Source organism: Eretmochelys imbricata, chromosome 14 (genome assembly GCF_965152235.1).
Source record: "Eretmochelys imbricata isolate rEreImb1 chromosome 14, rEreImb1.hap1, whole genome shotgun sequence".
Lineage (NCBI taxonomy): Eukaryota > Metazoa > Chordata > Testudines > Cheloniidae > Eretmochelys > Eretmochelys imbricata.
The window spans coordinates 36,724,043-36,750,961 of NC_135585.1; the positions used below are offsets into that span (position 1 = coordinate 36,724,043).

Consider the following 26,919-nt stretch of genomic DNA (forward strand, 5'->3'; position numbering starts at 1 on the left):
CTACTGGCCCTTGATACAGACCTCGCTTGCCCCCTTTGGTGAACTATTCCGTAGACCACTGGTTCTCAACCAGGGGAACATGTACTCCTGGCCGTATGCAGACGTCTTCCCGGGGATACATCAACTCATCCAGATATTTACCGAGTTTTAAAACAGGCTACATAAAAAGCACTAGCGAAGTCAGTACAAACTAAAATTTCAGATAGTGACTTGTTTACACTGCTCTATCCCCTATACACTGAAATGGAAGTACAATATCCGTATTTCCATTGATTTATTTCATGATATGGTAACAATGAGAACGTCAGCCATTTTTCAGTAATAGTGGCTGTGACGATTCTGTATTTTTTATGTCTGATTTTGTAAGTGAGTAGTTTTTAAGTGAGGTGAAACTGGAGTTTCACTTTTTAAGTGAGGTGACAAATCAGACTCCTGCAAGAGGTACAGTCATCTGGAAAGGTTTAAAACTACCGATGTAAAGATCGGACCCAGGGGATTCCTGTAAAACCTTCTGTGCTGCCTGCCACTTGGCACCAAGGGGTCCCTGGGTCACATACATCTTTCCCCCAAACTCCATCTCTGGGCAGGCTCAGCTCCTCTCTCCTGCAAGGAGGGAACTGGAGCCAAGGCCGTGCAATAGCGCTGTCTGCAGTGTCTTGAGAGAGTGCGCGCCAACCTCAGGGCAGACTGCTGGAAACCAGGGCACAAATCCAAACTTCTAGACCTAGATTTCACCAACCAAACATGCAGGGTAACCTCCTCCGGCATCCTAACAGCCTAGCCATGCAGTCCCCTTGGGTACTCCGATCTGTCTCGCAACCCAGGTGAGCCTGCCTTTGAGAGACAGATGGTCTCTTACACTCAGAATCACAACAGTATTCAGGTTACTCCCAGTCCCACAGGCCCAGGCACCCCAGGTGAACTGCACCTTAGACATCACACCAAAGACCGCGCATGTAGCCAGTCTTATTATATGACAATTTATTAAAAAGGAAATAAGAATTATTTACAAGGCTAAAGCAGGTGAACATACATACACAACTGAGCTACAAAGTTTCAAAAGGTAACAGAAGCATCTATAGCAGACATGGGGACTTTGGCATGACCTGGCACCTGGTCTGTCTGTGTCACACCTACCCCCTCCCTGCCCTTTTCAAACCCACTGGGCTCCAGGAAGGGAGAGAACAGACATTTCTCCTCTTACTCCTACGTTCCAGGCCCTAGGTATCCCACGAGGAGTGTAACAGGGGTCCTACTCCCTTGGCAGGTGCAGCGCTCTAAAAAATAAAAATGGAAAATTAAAACCAGTTTAAAACGTTCATTCTTTCATCCAAAGCAATATCTGGCAACAAAAACCAGGAACTGGTGTGTAAACCTGCAAACTTCAAAATCAACTGGGTTTTCAAAACACCCCGAAAACTGACCCATAATAAAGTCTTGTTAAAAAGTTCCTTGGGTGGGGAGGGAATGGAGAACATCCCCCCTCAGCTCTATTCCAGACCATAAAATGGGAATGATGAATATTTTTAAAAGATTCCATAGGTAATTTTCTAGAATAAAAAGCTTCTGTTGGGGAATGTCAGGGCAGTGAAAGCTGAGGCTGGTGCCTTGGCTCAGTTAGGCAGAGCTCCTGGTCCAGCTGAGGAGGGGTAGGAAAGGCTGGATTTGAGCCATTCCACTGGCAGAAAAAGAGACGGCACGGGTGGGGGGACAAGATGTGCAAATAGCATCTCTGGTTTTCACCTGAGTCCACAGTGCTTTGCCCAGTGATGCGCAGAGCATTCCCCGATATTCCGGAATTGCTCAGATGTGATCTTGTAAAGAGATCAGTCCAGCTTTTCCAGGACTAATTCCACAGTGCTCTCCTTACGAGCCCCCTACCACGGCAGCCTCCTGTGCCTCTGTAAATGCATTGGGTTTGGTGCAGATCCAGGGTCTCTCACTGGTGTATTGCAAGCTGCTGACCGCACTCAGATCGTTCAGATACGTGCAGTCTCCTCCTCCTCCTATTGGAAACCTGCAAGAGAGAAGCCAGGGAGCTGGTGTCAGGTAGGAGTTGGACATTTCCCATCAGTCACAGGCAGGGAGAGACGCTCTCGCACAGTGCAGGGAGCTGCTGCACTCACAGCCCCTCACAATTCCCCTTCCTGCACCTGCCACAGGCCCCAGCTAGAAAGGGGGCAGTGGGGCAGCAAGGCCAGGAAAGTTCTCATATCAACTGACCTCCATGGAGCATTTATGCTGGGAGGGTATTAACCCAGTTCCTACTCCCTCCCCCAGCCCCGCACACCCAGCTGGGTCTGGATGGGCCCCTGCAGGACCAACCCACCCAAACTGCCCTGGGCGCAGGTTCCAGGTGACTCTCAGCGTGGCGAGGAGCAGGAGTAATGCTGCACAGAAGAGCTGGGTCCAGGGCTCCCTGGACAGTTTACATCAGCTCTCAGGCCAGAGGCCTGTCAGGACAGGCTGTATTGCGGGGGGCGGCTGGAGTGAAATGCCAGCAGCACAAACCCAGCGGCCATGGGGTGACCCCAGCCACTCACACAGAGCTTCCCGTGAGAGCTGGAGGCCAGCGCTTCCCACCTGGGAACAGGGTGGGATCCAGGCCCAGAGGCAAATCCTCCCCCATGGTCCCATCCTGGCTACTCACAGTAGACATGTGCTGGGCTGGGAGGAGGCCCAGCACTACTCTTTGGGCAGGCCGGGATCTCCCTGCCCTCAGGCCACCAGCCTCTGGCTCGGGGTGAGATCTGTCCCAGAGAAGGGAGAGCCCAGCTCACAGCCACCTGAGCAGATGGCTGTGGGTGGCTCCCCCACCAGCATCACCCCAGACGAGCTCTGAGGGGATGGCAATGATGCACCCAGAGCCTTCTGCTGGGGTGGGCGCCTGCAGGGTGGCAGATTTCAGGGTTAACACCCCACTGAGATGCCTGTTTACCCAGTTTGGGTAAATTGGCGTCACAATAGCCATCACGGATGGTGTCTAAAAATCGCATCTCTGCATCCCATCCAGAGGGGACATGTTCCCAGACAATATAGGGATAATTGAAAACCCCCATTATTATTCGGTTTTCTGCTTTTGTAGCCTCTCTAATCTCTGAATTTCACAGTCCCCATCCTGGTCAGTAGTATACTCCTCCTGCTAGATTCTTATTCTTCAAGTGTGGAATTTCTATTCTTAGAGATGCAAGGATACAGTTGGATTTGTTTAAGATTTTTACTCTAATTTACTCTATACTTTCCTGGACATGTAGTGCCACTCCCTGGCCAGTGTGACGTACTCTGCCGTTCTTTCAGTGCTGATGGTCCAGGGTCAAACCCTGCTATCGGCTCAGCTGGGGTTTGGTTATTTGATCACACCCACATCCCACTGAAATCCCTCTTGGGATGTCGTCTGGGCCATCTCTACTGTACCCCCCTTCTCATGGCAGCCCCAGGCACTCAGCGTTTGTGACTATCAGGCGTCTTTAACGCAGATGGCCCCACTAAAGCCAGACAGATCTGAAAGCTTTGGCCAGTCTCCCAGCAGACAACACTTGCTTCCACCCATCACTAATACGCAGAGTACATAGCACTGACTGGTGAGTCGGCTGAACTCGGTATCTCAGACACCAGGGACCCAAAGCCCAGGGAATTCACAGAGGACTTACAGGTTGTTGAATTTGGTGCCATTGGCCCATTTCCAAAGCTGCCCAGGGTCCCTCCGGAGGCCAATCCAGTGGTCAAATCTGCCTTTATAGCGCAGCAGGAAAGTCTAAAAACAGCAGAGGGAGAGGTGGGTTCAGAGCACAGGCTATGTGCACCAGAGACTCACAGGGATACACTGATGGGCTCTGTTTTCAGGGAACGGCTGGGGATTTTTGCCTCCCTCTTGCCCAGCTCTGGGTAATTCAGTATTAACTTTCCCATCCCAAACCCAGGTCCCCCTCACATCAATCCGCCCAGGGCTGGAGCAGCTCTTGGGTCTAAGCTGTCCCCACACCTCTCCATAGAAGGCCACATTCTGTGTCAAAGCCTCGCCTTACAGAACAACTGAGCTCCCCTCCCCATCACAGGGGAAGGGGAAGGGGAAGGAAAGAGCCCAGCTGAGCTCAATAAGGGATGCTGGGAAGGGCCAGGGATGAGAGAAGAGCCACCAAATCCTCAGCTAGAAGGGGCTAGGGCTAAGAGGAGCCCCCCCATCCTCATCTGGCTACCCAAGAGCACTGGCTCTTCAAATCAATCTGGGATCTCAGTACCCCTTTGGCCCCATGCCACCCAGAAGACACTCAAGGCAGCCTAGCCCGAGAGAGGGGCGGTCTCCTTTTGAGAGGGCTGACAGTGAGTGATCCCTGCAATCAGACACGGACACTAGAGGTGCCCCGGGCCAGCCAGCAAGGCCTGGCATTCAGAAGCTGGAAGCTCATTTCCTCAGAGCTGCTCCTCGAGCCCAGGTTCTCCTGCAGCAGCTGCTGAGCCAAGACCAGAACGTTGCAATTCGAGCATCTCTCACCATTTCCTGCTCACTGTTGATCTCAGCCAGGGAGGCGCTGAGCACAGAGCAGTGGGTCAGGCTGCAGGTCCAGTTCCTTTCGGCCTCAGAGAAATAGTATCATTTCCCTCGGTATCCGATCCAGCCGTCTGGGCATGCGGGGCCAGCAACGGGCCCCGGTTCAGCTGACGGACACTTAGGTCTCCACATTGAGAATGAGACAGCGACACGTGGTGTGAGCGAGACCCGCCACCTGCCAACGAGGAGAACAGGGGGAGATCAGCCCCTGCGCCCCAGGCTTCTGAGACACCTCGAACCAGGGTGGGTACTGAAAGGCCGTGAGGGAGCCAGGAGGACTCTGGGAATCCAGCCCCAGAGGGGGGTTATCTGACTCTGCTCTCACTCTCTTGGGTTCGCATTCAACAGGGATGCAGCTGACAAACTGCTCATGCCATGAAGCCCAGGATAGAGAGCTGGGCCCAAGCTCAGCATTACAACATGGAGTGGGCAGAGAGCTGCAGAGGGAGGGGACAGTTACCAGGGGGCCAGCAGGGGGGCAATAATTAATGGTAGGAGATTAACTTCAACATGATTTGCCAGCTCTAGTACCCCAAGGAGTTCTGCTAGCCTGGACTGCTGCCCCCTCCCCCTGCTCTGCGCTTTGCTTCCCTGGAGAGGCAGGTTGAGATGAAGACGGGAACAAACTCCCTTCCCTTCAGGAGACCGAACGCCCGCTGCCCGGCTTGTCCAGCGCAGCCAGCCAGGTTCACGGTCACCATAAGCAGCTGCCATCTGCGCTCGCACACGCTGTCTGTGCAGGCGGGGACGTCAATAGCGTGACAAGACCCTGCCCTGCCGAGGTCACCAATGGGTGGGTTTCACGCTGCGTTAAGGGAGGTGTCCGTACTGCGTTCCACGGCTCCTTTCAGTGACATGCCAGCACCTGCCCAGCACTGGGCACCACCCGGGGATGCAGGAAGGCCAGGCTGGCACCTCAGGGCGACACGCTACAGGCAGAGGGCCCAGCTCATTGCTGCCCTGCACTGTCAATCACCCCCACTCTGCACGGGTATCAGTGACCGTGCCTGGGGCCCGGCAACAGTGACTTGGACCCAGAGTGCTCAGAGATGGGCTGCAGGGAGCTAATGTCAGTCCCGACACAGAGAGTGCCCAGGTGCAGGGGTCTGCGAGGGAGCAGGAGGAGGGTCTTGGAGGAACATCCCCCAGGAATCCTCTGTCCCAGGGGCAGAAGCCAGACAGGCCAGGAGGAGAGACTGAGTGTGGTGGCTCCAGGGGGAATGGGATGTGCAGAGAGGGGGAAGGGAAGGGCGAGAACTCACCTGCCAGGAGAATGATAAGAACTAAGAACATGATTGCGAGGGCGACTGCGAGCACAATTGTACATGTCTTGTAGTTACATTTCCTGCACTTACGACGAGGGTCTGAAAGAGAAAGACCCTTCTGGCAGGGCCGCAAGGACACGTCTCCCCGACAGCCCCAGGGCTGGAGCTGCCTTAGAACAGTGGTTCTCACCCACCGGTTCATGTACCCCTGGGGGTAAGCAGAGCTCTTCCATGGGGCACATCAACTCATTGAGAGATTTGCCTTGTGTTACGACAGGCTACATAAAAAGCACTAAGTCAGTACAAGCTAAAATTTCCTACAGACAATGACTCGTTTATACTGCTTGATAGACTATACACGGAAAGGAACAGCGTTGATAGTCCAATTGATCTATTTCATAATTAAATACGCAACAATGAGAGAGTCAGCAATTTTTCAGGAATAGTGGCTGTGACATGTTTGTATTTCTATGTCCGATTTTGGAAGCAAGTTGTTTTTAAGTGAGATGAAACTTAGGAGAGTGCAAGACAAATCAGCCTCCTGACAGGGCGACAGTCCTCTGGAAAGGCTGAGAGCCACTGGACTCGAGCATGCACCGTTCTGTCGATTGCTCCTTCCCTCAGACGCTCTGGGAGAGGAGCCCGGAGGGCCAGCCAGGCTGGGGCTGGCCCCTCCTTCCCCTCAGTCCAGTGCCCTCCCCGCCAGGAGGCCTGGTGAGCTCAGGGGCACAGAGATAAGGACCTGCATGTCCTGGTGGCAGTTGCTCCAACTGCCCCCCCACCATCCCCACCCCCATTCTGCCCCCTGCCGAGCGCTGGCTGGGCCCACACTGCCGAGTGCCCCTGTCCCCGCACACTGGGGTCTCACACTGGCCAGACACAGCAGAAGGAGGGAGAACGAACCAGGCAGAGATGGGCCAGGGCTGTCACAGGGGGTCTGACACACCCAGCCCAGGAGGGCCCTGCACAGTCCCACGACCTCCGCTGTGTGCGCCAGACAGCAGCTGTGAGCCAGGGATCGGTGCCCTGAGAGCCCCTGGGGGTGATCCAGTCCCTGCTACCCACAGACGGGGCGTTGCTGGGCACTGGCTGCTGCCATTGAGAGCCTGGCCCCATGTGGGGAAGCCTCAGTGTCTCTCTCCAGCCTGTTCCCAGGCAGCGACACCCCATTACCTGGCTCTCCTCCAGTCTCCAGGTCTCCATTGCCCTCAACAGGCCACTCCTGCAGTGGCTCTTCGCTCCCAGCAGGTCCAGCTGCTGGCCCCATCGTCTCTCTCAGCGACACTCGGGCTGCACACGCTGCTGGAGGCGCTGGGCTGGGGTAGGCTCCTCTCTGTGACTGGGTCCGATTCAGCAGCAGCGAAGCCGAGCTGGGGCGGGGGTCCTGGCCCTGCTTCCCGCCACACCCTGCTCTGGACTCTCCAGCCGATCTGAAAGTCGAGACGGACCCAGCAGGACAGGTCAGTGGGGCGGGGGGGGAGGGGCGCGATTTGTGGTTTCTCGTTCCCTGCCCAGCAGCCCAACCCCCAGCCAGAGGCTGTGCCATGATGATTGAACCCCCTTAAACGCCATGGCCACTCCATCCCCCAGGGCTTCAGAGACCTGATCTGCTGAGGACCCCACCTGCCAGGCACCACCCACGCGTGGCAGGCACCCAGCTGGGGTTGACAGGAGGGAAAAACCCTCCCTCCCCACACATACCTCTCGCAATCAAGAGCAAGTCGAGAATCCTAACAGGAGTGGGGAGCTGGCGGGCGGGGGGAGAGAACCAGGATGGAATGAGTAAAATCAAGGCAATTAAATCACCAAGTCCAACGCCTCAATTTAAATAATCAATTTTAATCAACTTATCGATTCACACTTCAGTAATTTTCTAAGGCCAAGTGCCCACTCAGTGGGTGACAGAACCATTAAAACTTCATGTCCAAAACTTCCCCCACAGGGTGGGAGGAGGGGCGGGGAAATTGTGTGAGTGGCCCTTTCCTTCCCCCTTTTTCATTGGGAACGCAGGGAAGGGGAGGATGCCTGTGGGAAGCCCGGCCTGGGGCCCCCAAGGTTGGGGGCACAGGGAGCAACAGTGCGCTGATGCCCCCCCCCCCCACTGGCTTGGGACCATGGGAGGGGAAGGGCCCAGGTAGCTCCATGCTGCACACAGGTGCCCCATCCCCAGCGAGCAGACCGAGGCGTGGGGAGAGCCACCAGACACCTAAGAGAGGCCCTGCCCCCAGAGGAGAAGGAAGGGGGGAAAATGAGAGCCCCCCCCACCAGCCCAGAGAGGAGAAGAAGGGAAGGGAGAGGAGGCACCCCCCCCCCGGAGCCCGGACAGGGGGAGGGGACAGGGGGGCGCGCCCTGTCACAGAGTGTGGGGGAGTCCAGGCCCTGCACCCCTCTTCCTGGGATTCACTGAGACTCTCAGCCAGCCAGTAAAACAGAAGGTTTATTGGACAACAGGAACACAGTCCAAAACAGAGCTTGAGGGGACACCCAGGACCCCTCAGTCAAGTCCTTCTGGGGGAGCAGGGAGCTTGGACCCCTGCCCTGGGGTTCCCTGTGTTCCTCCACCCAGCCCCAAACTGAACTAAACCCCCCCAGCCGGCTCCCTCCTGCAGCCTCTGTCCACATTCCCGGGCAGAGGTGTCACCTCCCCCTCCCCCTGCTAGCTCAGGTGACAGGCTCTCAGGTCTCCCATCCCCAGGGCACATTCCCAGGTCAACACTCCCCCCTCCCTGCTGCCTCACATCCTCACAGGCCTCCCCCCGAGCCCAGATGAGGGGGGCGCGCCGCCTCCCGCCCGCCCCCCGGAGCCCAGACAGGGGGAAACTTCCCCAGAGTCATAGAATCATAGAATATCAGGGTTGGAAGGGACCCCTGAAGGTCATCTAGTCCAACCCCCTGCTCGAAGCAGGACCAATTCCCAGTTAAATCATCCCAGCCAGGGCTTTGTCAAGCCTGACCTTAAAAACTTCCAAGGAAGGAGATTCCACCACCTCCCTGGCTTCACAGGGAGCTGTCCTGCCTGGCTTCACAGGGAGCAGTTCCAGAGCATCGCCCAGGGACTCCGGGACACCCCCCCAGCCCGGAGAGACAGGGGGGAGGGGGAGATTCCAGCCCCTGCCCCCCCTGTGTCCCGGCGCTCCCCCCACGAGCCCGGCGCGGGTGGCACGTTTCTCACCAGCTCAGCAGCGACCGTCACCGTCCGGAGCCTCCCCAGCCTCTGCGACCGCCCCCCCCCCCCGGCTGCGCTTTAAACCTCGCGCTGACTCCGCCCCCGCCCCGCCCCGCCCAGTCCTGCCATAAAACATTTGAACATTTTGACCCCTGACTTCACTTGCTGACCCGCTTCTGCCCACAGCAAAGGCTCGAGGGGGAGGGTCCTCCGGCCTGTCCGGAACCCAGCGCCCCGCCCGCTGGCTGGCTCGGACAGTCCAAAATGACGTGCCTGGTTCTCAGACTTGTCCCAGCTGCTGGGGATCAGCTCTCACAGCGGGGCGCCCCCCCCGGCTTTCTCCGGGAGAAGCCCCCCCCGGCTGCCTGCTGCCGGGTTCCCGGTCCCTTCCCTCCAAGCAGCCGGGACTGGCCGCTCCCGGAGGCAGAAGACCCCGGGCTGGCCGGACCGAGTCAGACGCGGGACGGTTGTGCCCGAGGGGAGAGCGATAGTAATCCTGAACTTCAGCGAGGAGGAGCCAAGATGGCAATAAAGAGGGTCCCACGTCATCGGGGTTGTAGTTGGGTTAGTCCCAAGAGCTCCAATCTCCAGCTAGGGAAAGTTCCGCCGGGCAGGTGGGTGCTGACCCCCCTCTGCCCGCGCCCCGCTCCACCCCCGCCCCCTTTCCAACCCCTTCCCCAAAGTCTCCGCTTCAACTCCGCCCCCTCCCTGCCCCTATTCCGACTCCTTCCCCAAATCCCTGCCCCGGCACCTGAGCGCCCCACAGTCCCGCTCCTCCCCCTCCCTCCCAGCGCTTGCTACAGCGGTTTGGGGAGGGCAGAGAAGGGGCCGCTGGGAGGGGGAGGAGTGGAGGCGGTTGGGTGCGGGGGCGGGGAGCTTGGTTGCCAGTGGGTGCAGAGCACCCACTAATTTTTCCCCAACGGTGCTCCAGCCCCGGAGCACCCATGGGTGGGCCCAAACCTGCCCCCCGAAATCAAGAGATTAGCTTAAAAATCAGCAAGGTATTAAACAAGGATGCAGCCTGTTTCTCTCCTGTCTGGTTTTACAACCTGTGGGCACGTTTTCAGGCCTTTCTCCATGACGCTGAGGGCTACAAACTTCCTTTAATTTTTAAACCAAAGCTGAGATTCTCCCCCACTCACTTGTCTCTAGGAGCTGGGACTCCACATAAAACATGAAATATCCTCCGAGTTAGTGCTCTGGTCTGCAGGTCACCTGAGGATCAGCCCCCCCAGCACCTCCCCTCTGCCTGTGATCAGCTGTTCACCGGTGTGCAGGAGGTGCTGAGGGGGGAGGACGGGGCAAGCCTGGGGAGGGCGGGGTTGGGAAGAGGCGGGGCCTGAGGCAGAGCAGGGGTCAAGCCCCCTCCCCCCCCCCCCACGAAATCAGTGCCTCGGTTAAAGAGACACTCACGTCCAGCTCTGGCAGAAGCAGGGTGGCTTTGGGGGCATGACCATATGACTCAAAGGGTTGCCAGCTTTTATCTCTGGCACCAATAGCCCAAAGTTACTAGCCCAATCTATTGATGGAAACAGGGTGTTTTTTAAGCAACACTTTGGTCTATTTAACTGCAGCCAGGCTGTTCTGGTTGCCAGCGCTTGTCCCTCGCTCGTTTCCAGCAGGGAGCAAGGGGACTGGACTAGGAACTGTGCTACAGAGAAAGGAGAGGGGAGTGTAATTGTTTGAATTAAGCGTCAAAGCCCAAGCAGATGGTGGAGAGACAGGTGGGCAAAGGACAGAGCCGAATAAATAAGGTGACAGAACAAATAAAAGTGTATTTTTACACCTCAAAATAAAGAAATACATTCGTCTTAAAAGCATCTGGTTCAAAACCCTGGGTTTTCTACAACACAATCCCTTGCTTTCCAGTTTCAAAAATCATCAGAAGAATAGATACGTCTGATATGTAGCAATACTGCACAGACGTACAAATCACAGTGCATTCAGATCCCAATGCCAGGTTTTAATGCCCCTGCTAGGATATATCTTTTAAAACAACGAAGACTGTTAACAGTGTGGCCTCTAGTAGAGCTGGTCAAAATACAAAAAGCCATTTTCATGCACAGTGACAAAGTTGTTTTCATTTCAATGTGTTTGAAACAAACCCACTTTTCTTCATTTTTGTTCGAATGTTTAATCCAAAACAGTTATTTATTTTGTTTGCCAAAATCCACTTTTTCAGCAAACCAGTATTTTTGCTCTGCGTTTTGGAAATTATCAAAAAGTATTAAAATATTTATTTTTGGCAAACAAACAAAAAGAATCATAGAATCATAGAATCATAGAATATCAGGGTTGGAAGGGACCCCTGAAGGTCATCTAGTCCAACCCCCTGCTCGAAGCAGGACCACAACTGTCGACAACTGTGCATGAAAAATCTCACTGTTGGAAAAAAAAGCTTTTTATTGAAAAAACCATTGAAACATTTCGACCAGCTCTCATCTCCAGTGTTTCAAGAACAAGAATCCACCATTCAAACAGCTTTGCACAGTCAGGAGTGTTTACAGAGATATGTCCACTGTTGCACCCCCATTCCAGCTATTGTAACACCCTCCCTCTAGGGTTCAGCTGGGTAAGCAGATGGCACGGGCAGTGCTGGTTGGAAAAAGTGGGTCCCCCCACCATGGCAAACTGATGAAAATGCGGGGGGGGGGGAATAATTTTCACTGAAATTTTCTACAGAAAGTTACACTTTTAGGCAAAAAGTTGAAAACCAAAATATTTCAGTTCAATGTAATGCTGCCATGAGGCCACATGGTACCTTGGTAGGATTACATTGAACTGAAATATTTCATGACATGAAACAACATATAACATGGTGCATTTTTCTCAGGAGGCTTGGTGGTTTCTTGATCTGACTGCATCTCCCACAGTGCACCACAGTCTCTCCTCAAGGTGAGGGGAGCCAGCTGTATCGTGGGTATCTCTGACTATGGTGCATCATGGGAGATGTAGTCCAGCCAACCAGAATGAGGAGAGTCCCCCCCCCAGAGCAGAATGGTGACATGAGACACCTGGACCACAGCTCCCTTGCAGCATCCCAGCAGGCTCTACAGATTGAAATGTTTTTGGTTTAGTGCAAATATTTTGTTTTTCAGACATTGGGGGTGGTGGTAAAAAAAACAACAAAAAGAACTTTCCGCAGAAAACAGCCAATTTGTGAAAAATCTGAAGTCAGTCACATTCTGCCCCATTAAGTAACTCTGGGAGGCAAAGGGGATTTAAAATTGGTGTAAACAGCCCTTGAAAATTCCCCTGCACAAGGCATCTCCCTGGCTGTTGTGAAGGCTCGGCACGTGCTCTGCTCCTGGGCGTATGGGGAGCAGAATGTTACAGCAGCCTCAAGGCTGCTCTGACTCACACCAGGTCAGCACAAAGCCTGCCGGTCGTTCATCTGCTCTCGGATCACGCTGTCTGGATTGAAGAGATTTGATGCACCTTACCCTACTGTACCCGTATCGTGTCCGAATCCCAGAGCTGTCGACACAGTGACATCACTGGAAACGGAACATTCATTAATCCCCAAATCTGCTCAAAGCTTGTAAGTGCAAAGGAGAACGTAATAATAAAATATATTTTAAAAAATCCCTGAGAGGTTTAGGTCTGTAAACAGTGCCCCTCCTATAGGGGCACATCCTATGGTCCATATGCACATCCAGCACTATACAGATCAGATTCAGAGCGATGTTCTAATCCACATCCATCTCCTCGTCCTCTTGTTCTCCCATCTCTTCCACTTCAATCTCCCCCACATCGCTGCTCTTGGGGTCATCCTGGGGCTCTGTCGGGAGCAGGGGACTGGCTCTTTGGCCATCCGCTGCTCTGTAGTGACCCCTAACAGCATCTCCCAATGGCAGCTGCAATGTGATGTTCACAGCAAGGCACGAAGCATGGTTGAAATCTACAATCCAAGCAGAGAGCCCCATGGCTGGGTTAAAGGGCCGAGTGCAGGGAAGTTTGTGCTGCCCATGCAGGCAGACGGATGAAGGCAAAAAGATTGAACAAGGAACCAAATTGGACAACCATGTCAGGCTATGAGCTGTCTCAGTGTAGACAAACACCTCATTGCCCCTCAAGCCCAACCTGCAGCTCCCGGCTATCCCAGGCCTTGGCTCCCTCCACCAGAGATTTGTCAATACTCCTCAATCCCACCTCACCCCCCTGTGGTTATGGCCCTAGGTTACCCCGGACAACTCTTGATTCTCGTCACTCCTTCTGTGGCAGATACAGGATACACAGTGGGGCGGTAAGCTGGTTCCTTTGACACTCACTTGGAGTGATCTCTATGGAGATGGAGTTCATCTGTGAGGCTCCATCACAGCCATTATGCCAATTTCATAGAAATTGCACCCGTCCTAAAGTCTCATAAATGCTTATCAAATTTCTTGCACTGCACAGGCCACAGGGGAAGTATTTTACTCAATATTTTAAGCCATCAAAAAAGTGGGGGAGGTGTGGTTTTGGGGATTTTGGTTTTTTTTTTTTTTCTGCCCCACTAGCCAGGTATCTCCATTCCCCAGGCAGCGATTTTCAGAGCTACCTAAAGGATCTGCATGCCCAGTTCATCATGAGCCATGAAATCCTCTTGAAAATGAACTTCCCAGTGCCCCCTGGCTGGGGATTGTCTGCTGGGGCTGATCAGTGACCTCTGGAACTGGAAAGCAGGTGCCTCTAACAGAACTGATTAAGGGAGAGATACCCAGTTGGTCCCAGCAAAGGATTTGCCCCCCGCACTACAGAGGAAGGCTAAACACCCCCTAGCTCCCTGCCAATCTGATTTGGAGGAAAATTCCTTCCCAACCCCACATATGGCAATAACTGAGACCCTGAGCATGTGACCCAGCATTAGACCCAGCCACCCAAGCTCCTGAGAGAACGAAAGCTTGGTTCCACTCCAGAGAACTGGCCAACCCCATCCAGTGTCCCACCTCCAGCCAGGGCTAACTCTGATGCTTCAGAGGATGGAAACAAACAACAAACACCGCCCCCAACCCAGAATACATGGGGCAGGGGGGGGGAGAGAAGTCCCTTCCTGACCCCTGCAGGTGACCAGCTGAAGCCCTGAAGCATGAGACTTGGGACTATAAGACATATGCCAGAAAAGACCCCAGAGTTGGCCAGTCCAACCCCCACCACCACAAGCAACCCTGTCTGCAAATCACACTCAAATGTGTCCAAAGCTATCTTAAAACTAATAACGTTGTTTGCTCCACAACTCCTTTTGGAAGCTGATCCAGAACCTCCCTCCTTGGATGGTTAGAAACCTTCTAATCTCCAGCCTAAACTTCTTCTTGGCCACTTGATCCTCATTTGTTCTTGTGCCTACATTGTCCTTTATGTAGAACAGCTCTTCACCCTCTCTGGTGTCTACCCCCCGATGTATTTATGGAGAGCCATCAGATCCCCTCTCAGCCTTCCTTTTGCTAGACTAAACCAGCCCAGCTCTCCCTTTCTCCTCTCATAGGACAGACCCTCCATTCCAGATGAGGGCCCCCCAGTGCCATATACAATGTCATTAATGCTTCTCTATCTCTATTGGAAAGGCCTCAGCTGATACATCCTAGAGTCACATTTGCCTTCTTCATGGGTCACATCACATTGGTGGCTCCATCATCCTGTAATCGACCAACTCATGAAGGTCTCACCCTTCCTCTGTCTCCTCCAACTGATGAGCTCCCAGCATACAACAGAAATTCTTACGATTAGACCCTAAGTGCAGGATCTTGCACCCGGTACTATTAAATTTCATCTTTTTTCTGTTACTCCAGTCTACAAGGTCATCCAGATCTTCCTGTGTAAGATTCCGACCCTCCTCTGTACTGACCACATTTCCCAGCTTTTTATCATCAGTAAGTTTTGTTATCACTCTCCTACTTTTCGTGTTAACACCATTAGTAAAGAGATTAATGAAGATGGATCCCAAAACAGATCCTTGAAGAACTCCATTAGGAACCTCCCTCTGGTCCCATAGTTCATCTTTCAGCCTTCTCCCCTTCAGTCGGTTCCTCACCCACCTTACAATTCTTGTGCTGATCCCCACCTTCCTTAATTTAGCTAATTATTTCCCATGTGGTACCATATCAAATGCTTTACTGAAGTCCAAGTATATTAGATCTGCTGCATTTCCCTTGTCTAAACAATCAGTTCTCGTCTCAAAGACAGAACTCGGGTTAGTCTGGCCCCATCTACCTTTGGTTACATCCCCCTTGCCATTTACCTCCATGAATTTCATCATCCTTCCCTCACAGCGTGTTCTACAGCCCCTTGCCTACTACTCAGCTAGGCTTCGATGAATGGGTCTGGAGTTGCTTGGATCAATTTTTTCCCTCTTGCTTTACTAGCATCGGACACTAGATGGGGAAGAAGAGCCTCACCAGCTCTATAAAACCAGCTGGGGGAAGGCTGGGAGCAACAGGTATCAGAATAAGCTAGACCCGGGCTTCTCAAACTTTTGGTTTTGCTGGCCCCACTTTGAAAGTATTTCAGGCTATGACAACCCCCGACCCCCAAACAGTCATAGCAAGTTACTGTACGGACTCATAGAAACATACGCACGGTATTGCCACCCTTACTTCTGGGCTGCTACGGGCGGGGCACTGCCCTCAGAGCTGGGCAGCTGGAGAGGGGCAGCTGTTGTAACCCTCTTCCCCTCCTGCCCCCCTCCCCTGAGAACATTTTTGTGATCACTTGACCCCTCCCTCCCCCCACCATAGCCTTGCAACCCCCTTTTGGGTCAGGACTCCCAGTTGGACAAATGCTGAGCTAGACAATCTCAAACCATGAACTAGTTCCCAGGCAACCCCTGCGAGATGCTCGCTCTACCTTCGGTTCCTGACCCCTCCAGGGGCCGAGTGCATCTCCCCCATCCTCAGGCAGAGCTCAGAGCAGAGTCAGCAGCAGCAGCCCCTCCCTGGCGAGAGCTCCAAGCGAAGGCAGGGGCCTGGCAGAGAGAGGAGAGGGGCACAGGCAGGTCAGCGGAGGGGTGGAAGGTGGATCCCACCCCAGGAGATTTAACAGAGAGAGGAAAGCGGGGCTGTGAAAGCGCAGAACAGCAAGGGGTCCCTGTGGGGTGGGAGGAGCTGCCACCCCGCTCCGGCTGCCTGAATCTGGAGAGAGAGAGAGAACAGGGAGAGGAGAGTGCGGTGAGGAGTTGGTGCCCAGGGATCCCCCTGCCCCGCTCCTAGCTCTGGACCCCCCTTGCAGGGGTATCTGTGGGTGTGTTCAGGGAAGGGCCGGGGGCTCTGCTCCACCAGGGCTGAGAGCGTCAGAGCAAAGCGACTGTAAAACCGCTGAGTATTTTCAATGTTGCCTCACCCTGAATGTCACTGATCCCCCAATTTATAATGTGTCTCCCCGGCCGCTTCTCTTGCTAATTTGAACTTCAGGGAACACATCAAATCTCTCTCCTGTCCCCCACAGCTGATGGGTATGGGCCACTGCCAGGGCGCTCTACACTGAGGTTAACATCTGGATCCTGGCCAAGCTGGTTCGAGTCCATGTGGCCAACCCCCAGTGACCAAAAATCACAAGTCAGAGCCCCCAAAACCATCAGATTGGCTTAAACAAGATGAGATTTTGAAAACAATTTTGGGTTCTGTTCTTGATCTCCTGGTGGGGCAGCCTTTAGGGGTTACCTTTTCAAGCTTTTCTCCCCATCCAGGAGGGCTAGAACAAGAAAAACTTCTGACAAAAATGGCCAACCCTGCCAAAAATCTTAAACCAGAATCAGAAAAAATTAGTTCAGAATGATTGAAAACAGAACAATTTTTGGTTTTTGAATTTTCCAAGAAGACCGTGAATGTTTTCTATTAAAGCCGACACTTTCCACAAAAACTTGCCTTGAATCAAACACCCAATTTTTCCTAAAAAAAAAAAAAAAAAAAAAAAGTCAATGGAACCATTTCAGTCAACTTGTTACAGCTGCTCTGAAATCCCCCATCCCTCCCACCCCAGTTTCCATAACCTCCCCCGCAACTCCAGCCCCTGCACCCATTGCACACACAGCTGCGCCCCCTGCCTGGCCATAGGGCCCCTTCCCTGTCCCCCAAAGAGCAGCTGCAGAAGATCCCAATGGGGGGATCTGCACAGGGACCAGCCAGCTGCACCTGCTGCTGCTCAGCCCTGCAGGGTCTGTGTTTAGCCTCTCCCCGTCCCCGTCCCGGGCAGAGAAGCGCGGTAACTGGGGCTGTGCCAGGCCCATCCCTGCCATGAAGATGCCCTGTGGGCTGCGGTGCCCCGGCAGAGGGAGAAGCTGCTGGATCCATCTGGGCTCCGGGCGAGCGCTGGGTTGGGATCAGGCCCTTCTGGGGTGGCTGGGCAGCTGGTTTGCAGGGCTGGTCACCTCCTGGCCCCATGCAGATTGTCTGAACGGGGCAAGCTTCTCTCTAAGGGGAGCTCGGACAGTTCCTCCCAGACCTGTCAGTCAAGACATTGCCTCTATTGTTTAGAACCGGTTGTGGGGTCCCCATATCAGGATTCCCCCCTTATATCCCCACACCACGCCCTGGAGGGACCAGATGGAGGGATCTCACTTCAGTCCTTGGCCCTGGCCTGCTGGGATCCCTCAGGCACGTGGTGACATTCACTCGTGTTCATCCACTCCCCACTTACAGGATTGTGACCAGTGGTGTCTCTCCCAAGTACCCCTGTCCCAATGCCACCCCAATGGGCTCCGGAGCTGTTGCCCCTCCATTCCCCACCCAGTTCTCTGGCTTCATACCCTCGCCCATGCTCCTGGTGTCACGCCCCACAATCTGATTGGCTGAGAATTCATTCCCAGTGCTTCCAGCCCAGGGTCCTTGTCCCTCCCTTCCCCCTAGCCAGCCTGGGACAGGGGCAGCAGCTACCCCTGCAGCCCCACCAGCCGGAGCAAAACGGAGAACACAAGAGACAAAAGCGCGTGCGTCTCCTTTTAGGGTTGTGCCTCCAGCCCAAGAACCAAATGGATTATCCAGTGGTTCTCCAACTTTTGTCCTGGTGACCCCTTCCACACAGCAAGCCTCTGAGTGTGACCCCCGTTATAAACTGAAAACCACTTTAATATATTTAACACTGTTATAATGGCTGGGGATGAAGCAGGGTTTGGGGGTGGAGGCTGACAGCTCATGACCCCCACATAATAACCTCACGACCCCCAGTTTGAGAACCCCTGGACTACACTGAGCATGCACAGACAGACAGCCAGAGGGTTGAAAGGCCGCTGGGATGGACAAAACTCTGGGGCTCTGAGAGACTGCCCCCCCCTCCGCCCCGCCACCCCGCAGCAGTGTGAATTCAGCTCCAACCAGGGGCAGGAATCTGAAATCAGTGAAACAGCAGAGACTTCATGCAGGCAGAGGTCCGGCTTGCCAGGCAGGGACAGCTCCTTCCCTTCCAGAACGTGGGCATCGGCAAAACTCAAGCATCAGAAACTTGGGAATTACAGAGTTACGGTCCATGCCCAGGCAACCTCAACTCTGCTCCCTGGAGCAGGTAATAGGCACTGGGATTATCGGCATGTACAGCAGCTGCACTCTCTGTGGGACCTGTAGCTGTACTGAAGGGTGGGGCCGGTCGAGAGAGGTGATAGGCGTTAGTTTGAGGAGTGTCCGAGCTGTGACTGGGCTACGAGGAAACCAGGGGTTGCCCCCACCCCATCAAAGCGCAGGAAGCCTTGTACCTTGAGGATCCAGTCTGCCTCATTTTGTTGCAAACTTGTGTATGTTGTCTCAGTAGCAAGGCACTGGGGGGGTCTTGCCACGGGGATTGGCAGCAGTGAGGTGGGATGCCAGAGCAGGCTGTGGGTTGAATGGTGGGTAAGGGAAAGTCTAAGGTTAGATGGTATCCAGTGAGTGAGTGGGAAGTGGTTGGTACATTTCACATGTGCAGTATTGTGCAGGGATTATGCTTAGTGTTTGAGCACTGGGCAAGCGGAGGCAGCTCCTGTCCATGACAGTGAAAAGGCCGAGTGTGAGCGTATGATGGACCTGTTGGGACATCACTCAGAGGGCGGAGTTACGGCAACCTGGGCACGTATCTGTATTTCCTGGCTTTTAGGTGGTTGAGATTTGCTGAACTCGATATTCTGGAACTGCTCCATTCATGGCCGTGGATATTCTCATCCCCACTGCTGGAGAGCCTGGGATATGCACCAAGCGTGCCCGGACTCAGCTCCTCACCCTGATGTCAGCGGTGTGTTCTTGGTGCATGCTCCCAGTATGCCTGTTCTCCGCTCCACACCCACAGTGGTAGGGCTTTCCCACATACTGGCTCACAGGGGATGCAGGAAGAGGTGCTCAGACACCCCCAGAGGGGCAGGGACCCACAGAGCCCAGCTCACATGAGGGGGTCGAGGATCATTGGGAGGGAGGGGACTCAGGACCCTCCCTCAAAAGCAATGGCCCCCCAGAACCATGCTCACATGAGGATGGAGGGCACAGAGGGTGGGGTCAGAACTACAGAGTTGGCCAGGGCCCTCCCCCCTCCCCCAGATCCTGCCACTCGCACAAGGGACAGGCACACATGGGAAGTTTTAGGGAAACAGGCTCAGAACCCTCAAGGACAGGCCAAGGCCTTCCAGCTCCCAGATCCCATGGGGGTGTCAGCCATATATGGGCTGGAAGGTGCCAGATCATGGCCCACACACCCCTGCTCCTATTCTCCCCCAGTCCCCATCCCACACCCCCACTCCTCCCTTCTCAGTGCCCCACCCCACCTAGCCCCCAACCTCAACCCCTCTCTGCCCCTATTCCCAGCCACTCTTCCGTCCTTCTCACCCTCCGCTCCCAGCAAGCATTTGCATGTGGAATTCATTGTCATTTCAAAGACAGGGTTAGCACCTTCTGAGTATTCTGCTGTATTTGGATTAAGTTTCCCCAAAATAAATAATAATAATAATAAAAACCCTTGGAGAGAGGCAGATTAGAGCAAGATGCCTCCTTTTTTTAAGATACAGATTTCCTACCAAGGCTTGGATTTGAACTCCTAAGAGCATAAGACCTCCCACACTGGGTCAGCCCAAAGGTCCATCCAGCCCAGTGTCCTGTCTTCCAACAATGGCCAGGGCCAGGTGCCCCAGAGGGAATGAACAGAACAGGGAATCATCAAGTGATCCATCCCCTCTTGCCCATTCCCAGCGTCTGGCAGAGGCTAGGGACACCATCCCTGCCCATCTTGGCTCATAGCCATGGATGGACCTGTTCTGCATGAATTCATGGTGCCCACTGCGGTTCAATGGCTGGACCATTCCCCCTGGGGTCATAACTAGCTTTCAAGCTCCTTCCCCTCTCTCCCTGCACGGGCACAGCGTGATTTGCTTGGCGTGTGAGTATCACACCGGCTGAGCAGCCGGCCAACCTAGAATCTAAGTGGTTCATAACGTGGTCATTTGATCTCCCCGAAAGGGCTGCGGGATGCCCTGCACTCTGCTGGGAGAACTCTCAGCCGTCTAAAAACAGAACAGGAGGACTTGTGGCACCTTACAGACGAACACATTTATCTGAGCATCAGCTTTCAGGAGCTACAGCTCACTGCATCGGATGCATTTAAAATCCTGGTGCAGTGATCTCAGCCCTGGCTGTAAGGAAAGCAGGTCAACTTTAGCTGGTTGGGGGCTTTGTTTGGGGGAGGAGGGGATCTCAGAAATCCCTTGTCCAAATGGCCCTGTGGGCCCCCCCCCCGAGGCAAACAAACTGTCAAGGCTCCAAGTCAGTGGATGGATTTCAGAGCAGGCAGGAGATCGGTGCTTTAGGCAGGGATCTGGCGCTTTGCTAGAATAAAATCTCTTTAGCTGCCCTCCGCTAAGATCCCGTCCTTCAGCGCCTCGTCCCCAGGGCTCGCTTGGGACCCCAAGTGAGGGTCAGCCCTTGACCCCCCACACGGCGGGCTGAGACACGCGATGGTTCAGAGGGGGTGTTAGGACACTTTGGCCCATCAGTTAAAAGACAAAGAAACAAAGTCTGCCCTGGGGACCAACGGAGACGTCTTCTCTCACTGCAGAGAAAAATCATTTCCCCTTCCACCCCAAAACAATCTGCGCTTGTGATTTGCTGCCCAGCAGCGGAGTTCTTGTCTCGGGAGGCAACTTCAGCTCCTGCAGGTTACCCGCCTATTTTGCCCCCCTTAACCCTCCTTCCATCTGGTCAGCGCACAGCCCCCTCCCCAATAGACCCCGTCCGCCCCTGCCCCATCTGGTCAGTGCACAGCCCCCTCCCCAATACCGCCCCCCCCGATCAGAGCACAGCCCCCTCCACAATAGACTCCGCCCGACCCCTCCCCCATCTGGTCAGCGCTCAGCCCCCTCCCCAATAGACCCGGGGTTCCCCAGTGTGATCGATGCACCCACCCAGGTCTTCTCCCCCCCGCCCACACGGCACCTCCCTGCTCGCCCCCTCCCCGATCTGTGCACAACACCAGCCCCTCCTCACCTGCTGGTGGAGACCCCCAGCCTCTGATCGCTCCGTGGGCAGCTGGCGCCTGGATCCTGGCTCGCAGCTCGCCCAGGCTCGTGTCCCCTGGAGCGGGCTCAGAGCGAACCTGGCTGGCAGGAAGAGGGAGCAGCGAGGGGACGGGCTGCCCTGCCGGGAGTGGGAGTGGCTAAGTCTTTATGCAAGGTAGCCTATTTCCCCTTGTTTTTCCTACCCCCGCCACCAGACATTCTGGTTAAACTTGGATTTAAACTTGGAGAGTGGTCAGTTTGGATGAGCTATTGCCAGCAGGAGAGTGAGTTTGTGTGTGTGTGTGTGTGTCCAGAAAAAAAAAAAAAGGGCGGGGGGGTGAGAAAGCCTGGATTTGTGCTGGACATGGCCCACCTTGATTACCATGCACATTGTAGGGAGAGTGGTCACTTTGGATGAGCTATTACCAGCAGGAGAATGAGTTTGTGTGTGTATGGGGGTGGGGGGGTGAGAAAACCTGGATTTGTGCTGGAAATGGCCCACCTTGATTATCATGCACATTGTAGGGAGAGTGGTCACTTTGGATGAGCTATTACCAGCAGGATAGTGAGTTTGTGTGTGTCATTTTTGGAGGGGGGTGAGGGGGTGAGAGAACCTGGATTTGTGCAGGAAATGGCCCACCTTGATTATCATGCACATTGTGAAGAGAGTTGTCACTTTGGATGGGCTATTACCAGCAGGAGAGTGAGTTTGTGTGTGGGGGGGGTGTGGAGGGTGAGAAAACCTGGATTTGTGCTGAAAATGGCCCAACTTGATGATCATTTTAGATAAGCTATTACCAGCAGGACAGTGGGGTGGGAGGAGGTATTGTTTCATGGTCTCTGTGTGTATATAATGTCTGCTGCAGTTTCCACGGTATGCATCCGATGAAGTGAGCTGTAGCTCACGAAAGCTCATGCTCAAATAAATTGGTTAGTCTCTAAGGTGCCACAAGTACTCCTTTTCTTTTTGCCCTGAGTAATTACCACACATACAAACTAACACGGCTGTTACTCTGAAATCCCCCAATACTAAAACAGACAAGTTCTTATAATAAAAAAAAGGACTAGGCCCCCCCCCTTGAACTGCTGGGGGCCCCAAGCAATTGCTTAGGCTGAGTCTCTCTGTTTATACCCAGGGCTCTGAGTGTACGTAGCCCAGCCCGGCACATGTGCCTCAGTCTCCCCGTACCCTGCACCACCACCTCCAGCTGTTGAAACTGAACTCACCTGGGCCTAGGCCTGGGCCTGGGCCTGGGCCTGGGTCCCCCTGCCATGCCCCCCCCCCTCAGAACTGTACACCCTTCTCTGCCCCGGCCCCGCTGGCTCCCCCTGGGGACGACACTACTCTTCCTGGTTCCACACCATGACCGCCAAAGGCTCACAAACCAGCAGATAAAAAACTCTGCATTTATTATTTTAAGTGGGTCTCACGGTTTTGAGGCCCGACTCATTTTGAACTCTTGTGTTTATCAATACAGAAATTATCTAACCCCTCTCTCTCTCTCTCTCTGTCACACACACACGCGTAACTTAGTCTTACACACCTGCTGTGGGCGCTGACTCCCTGGGTGCAGGAAGAGGGGGAGCGAGGGTGAGGCCTTGGGGGAAGGGGCAGAGTGGGGACGGGGCCATGGGACAAATCAAACTTCCCAAGAGCCTGTCTGGGCCCAATATAGTTTTAAGGGGCTCCTACCTCCCCTCTCCTGCCATGGCTCTTAAAACCAACTGAGAATCTGAACCATCTGCTGCCCAGGGCCCTGGGGTGAGCGGTGCTAATGCCAACCCCAGTATGGCCTAATATGGCCTGCACCCTATTTGTGAGACGAAGGGTGAGAATTTTCACCGGGAGTGGGCTCAAGACACTGCTGGGTAGCAGGCCCGGTACAGCCAACCAGAAATCCCCCCTATCATCACTGGGGTTGGGTCCAGGCGAGCAAGGAAAAGAGAGACGTCTGGTGCACCCCCCTCCTTGCATTGCAGGCTGACATACGCGGTGGAGTGTGAACTACCGCCCTGCACCGCCTCACATACTTGATTTGCCACGGCTTTCATGGGACGGTGGAGGTTGATGCTTCCCTAAACCCTCGGGATACAACTTTCCGACTCTCTTTTCCCCTCCCGCAGCCACTCACACGTTAAACCCCCTGAAAGTAGCAAACACTGAAAACCCATCGCAGGCAGCCTAGCTCCGGGCAAGCAGCAGGAATGGGACAGAAGGGCAGAAGCTCACGTGTTCTCCTCGCCCCTGGCAGAATGCCTTGTGCGGGTTGTACCTGGGGGGTGCAGGGGTGGAATGAGCCGGGGACGTGTGCCCGTTTGAGCGATTCATAGCAGGCAAACGAGGCACCTTTGGGGGAGCCTTGTCCAGGCCTGCCATGGGTCAGCTCTCTCAAACCACCACCCCTGGCAGCGCAGGCCTGACCTTCCAGCCCCCTGCAGGCCTCGCTCTCTGTGTACAGGTTAGCGATCGACACCCCCAAAGCCTCTGAGCGTCCCTCGGGAGTGCTCAGCCCGTTCCACTGAGCACACGCAGAACTGTGACTCTCTTCCCTCAGGCGCGGTCCACAGCAGCTTGTAAGATTCAATTCAGGCCAACCACTCTATTGAGAACCCAGCACTTAGATATAGAGAAAACAGGAACGAGTTTATCATCAAAGAACAGAGATGCAAGCGAGAGTGAATAAATACTGGAAAGTAATGGTTACATAGAAAACCAAATCCTCACACTTTCTAGAGCCGGGGTTCTCACAAATTTTTGGCAGCCTCAGCATGCGGCTCTGACAATACTTAACTAACTGTAGGAAAAACAAACAAATAAATTACATGTGCATATTTACAGAGGGATTTTTTGCAGACTCCATAATAAATATAAGGTACAGTTGTGTCCTATCTTTACTGGACCTAAACACAGAACAAACCAGTGCTTTGCACAGTCTTGTCTTTTTTGTTGTTCTTTTGCTTTTTTGGTCAAAGGTGGAGGGCTGTACAACAATTATGAACTAAATTTAAAAATGCTTTACATAATAGAAAGAATAATGACTAATAATGAGAGAATGTATCTGCCAATATGTCCAAAATTTCTTTCACAGACAAAAAAAACCCAATCAACCTAGCCCAGTAATAATAATGATAATAGCAACAACAAAATCTGAGCCATTGCTGTTGTCTTTTCAGCTTGGTTTTTGCATCATTTAACAGCTTGCGCCTCTGAAGCTCACCATGGTAATTTGGTTCAACTTTTGCATGAGTGCTGTAGGGACGTTGCACGACATAAGTTTCAATTTGATGAATTTCTCTCTCACCCTGCAACTTGCTCAGAAACGGAATCGGATAGCTTCAGAAACAGAGGAAACTGCCTTTCTCCCTGGTGCTGAAGTGTTCCTTTTTCTTTCTCTGTTTTGGTTTTCTTAGCAGAAGGTCCCAGAGGAGCCACCTGCTGTCACATTCAAGGTCATTTTCTGGCACTAGATTATTTGAAATACTTTCTGATACCCAGTCACATTTTTAACTTTCACCTCCCCCCCCATGAACAATCACAACCTACCCAAACATCACACAGTGAGATGGCCCATAGCCACTTACAGAGCTACAGTAACATGAGATGTAAACAGTGATTAGAGGTCTATAAAATCATGAGTGGTGCGGAGAAAGTGACTAAGGAAAAGCTATTGACTTGTTCCCATAACACAAGAATTAGGGGCCACCAGATGAAATTAATGGGCACCAGGTTTAAAACAAATAAAAGGAAGTTCTTCTTTACACAGCGCACAGCCAACCTGTGGAACTCCTTGCCTGAGGAGGTTGTGAAGGCTAGGACTATAACAGGGTTTAAAAGAGAACTGGATAAACTCATGGAAGTTAAGTCCATGAATGGCCATTAGCCAGGATGGGTAAGGAATGGTGTCCCTAGCCTCTGTTTCTCAGAGGGTGAAGATGGATGGCAGGAGAGAGATCACTTGATCATTGCTTGTTAGGTTCACTCCCTCTGGGGCACCTGGCGTTGGCCGCTGTCGGCAGACAGGATACTGGGCTGGATGGACCTTTGCTCTGACCCAGTCTGGCCCTTCTTATGTTCTTAGGCAAAGAATACACTTTGCGACTTCAAAGAAAACCACACCGATGTAGCTCAGCTCTGCTGAGCCGAGAAGTCTGCTGCTTGCCGGGGGCTAAGATTCGCGATGTGACGGAGAGACTGCCGAGACTCATCAAGCCCTCGGATCGCTACCCCTTCCTGCTTCTCCACGTGGGCACCAATGATACTGCCAAGAATGACCTTGAGCGGATCACTGCGGACTACGTGGCTCTGGGAAGAAGGATAAAGGAGTTTGAGGCGCAAGTGGTGTTCTCGTCCATCCTCCCCGTGGAAGGAAAAGGCCTGGGTAGGGGCCGTCGAATCGTGGAAGTCAACGATTGGCTACGCAGGTGGTGTCGGAGAGAAGGCTTTGGATTCTTTGACCATGGGATGGTGTTCCATGAAGGAGGAGTGCTGGGCAGAGACGGGCTCCATCTTACGAAGAGAGGGAAGAGCATCTTTGCCAGCAGGCTGGCTAACCTAGTGAGGAGGGCTTTAAACTAGGTTCACCAGGGGAAGGAGACCAAAGCCCTGAGGTAAGTGGGAAAGCGGGATACCGGGAGGAAGCACAGGCAGAAATGTCTGTGAGGGGAGGGCTCCTGCCTCATACTGGGAATGAGGGGCGATCAACAGGTTATCTCAAGTGCTTATATACGAATGCACAAAGCCTTGGAAACAAGCAGGGAGAACTGGAGGTCCTGGTGATGTCAAGGAACTATGATGTGATTGGAATCACAGAGACTTGGTGGGATAACTCACATGACTGGAGTACTGTCATGGATGGTTATAAACTGTTCAGGAAGGACAGGCAGGGCAGAAAAGGTGGGGGAGTAGCACTGTATGTAAGAGAGCAGTATGACTGCTCAGAGCTCCGGTACGAAACTGTAGAAAAACCTGAGTGTCTCTGGATTAAGTTTAGAAGTGTGTGCAACAAGGGTGATGTAGTGGTGGGAGTCTGCTATAGACCACCGGACCAGGGGGATGAGGTAGATCAGGCTTTCTTCCGGTAGCTCACGGAAGCTACTAGATCGCATGCCCTGATTCTCATGGGTGACTTTAATTTTCCTGATATCTGCTGGGAGAGCAATACTGCGGTGCATAGACAATCCAGGAAATTTTTGGAAAGCGTAGGGGACAATTTCCTGGCGCAAGTGCTAGAGGAGCCAACTAGGGGGGGCGCTTTTCTTGACCTGCTGCTCACAAACCGGGTAGAATTAGTGGGGGAAGCAAAAGTGGATGGGAACCTGGGAGGCAGTGACCATGAGTTGGTTGAGTTCAGGATCCTGACGCAGGGAAGAAAGGTAAGCAGCAGGATACGGACCCTGGACTTCAGGAAAGCAGACTTCGACTCCCTCAGGGAACGGATGGCCAGGATCCCCTGGGGGACTAACTTGAAGGGGAAAGGAGTCCAGGAGAGCTGGCTGTATTTCAAGGAAACCCTGTTGAGGTTAC

General features: G+C 53.5%; 1 protein-coding gene and 1 pseudogene across 1 annotated transcript in view; one reads left to right on the forward strand and one right to left on the reverse strand.

Moving 5' to 3' along the window:
- The window catches only part of LOC144273992 (uncharacterized), a 552,201-nt gene that overhangs the window by 339,631 nt on the left and 185,651 nt on the right, over positions 1 to 26,919 (forward strand). The window lies entirely within an intron of this gene.
- Positions 1,578 to 7,081, reverse strand: LOC144275080 (C-type lectin domain family 2 member D-like; annotated as a pseudogene).